Genomic DNA, 685 nt, shown 5'->3' on the forward strand with positions numbered 1-685 from the left:
AGCTTCCTTCTGGTCTTTGTTTCAGCTTACAGATGGCTCATCAATCTATAGTTTAGGGACATATTGCTATTCTTTCTAATGGTAATTACGTGATCAGGATGGAGACAGGTTTGATTAAATGCTCACACTATGTTCTGCATATTTAAAATCGAGCAGAGTCTAGAGTGGAGGCACTATGCTAGTCTTCTGCAGATGCAGCCTCAGGCCCTTGAGAGATCCCTGCAAGCAAAATTAGTGTCTGCCTCTAGCATGGGCTATGGGGACTTTGGAGGTCCCTCTACTCAAGAAAGGGGAGTTTATGAAGTCTTGAACTATGTTTGTACCTAGCTTTGAATTTTGCTAAACTGCTATTTGTGTGTTTCTTCCAAAAATATTCATAGTTCTTACTTTAGGGTTAGCTTTACTGAAAAGATTATTGCAATGTAAATGACTACCGAAACAGTTGCAGAGCCTGTGATCCCTCTTCCATGGGCATAATGGTGCTCTTCGACCATTGCATGCGTTCTTGGCAGCTTGTAGCTTGCTCTTGATTATGAACCTCTAGTGGAGATGCGCAGAACAACTTCATCAAGCTTGAAATCACAGCTTCAGCTCTTGTCCTGTTTCCCTTATTGGAGCGATCTAGTAATCAAACTCAGTCTCGCGCATGAGAAACCCACATAATGTGCTTTTTCCTTTTTCTTCC

Source organism: Rhea americana, unplaced genomic scaffold (genome assembly GCF_003343005.1).
Source record: "Rhea americana isolate MKP2758 unplaced genomic scaffold, rheAme1 scaffold_36, whole genome shotgun sequence".
Lineage (NCBI taxonomy): Eukaryota > Metazoa > Chordata > Aves > Rheiformes > Rheidae > Rhea > Rhea americana.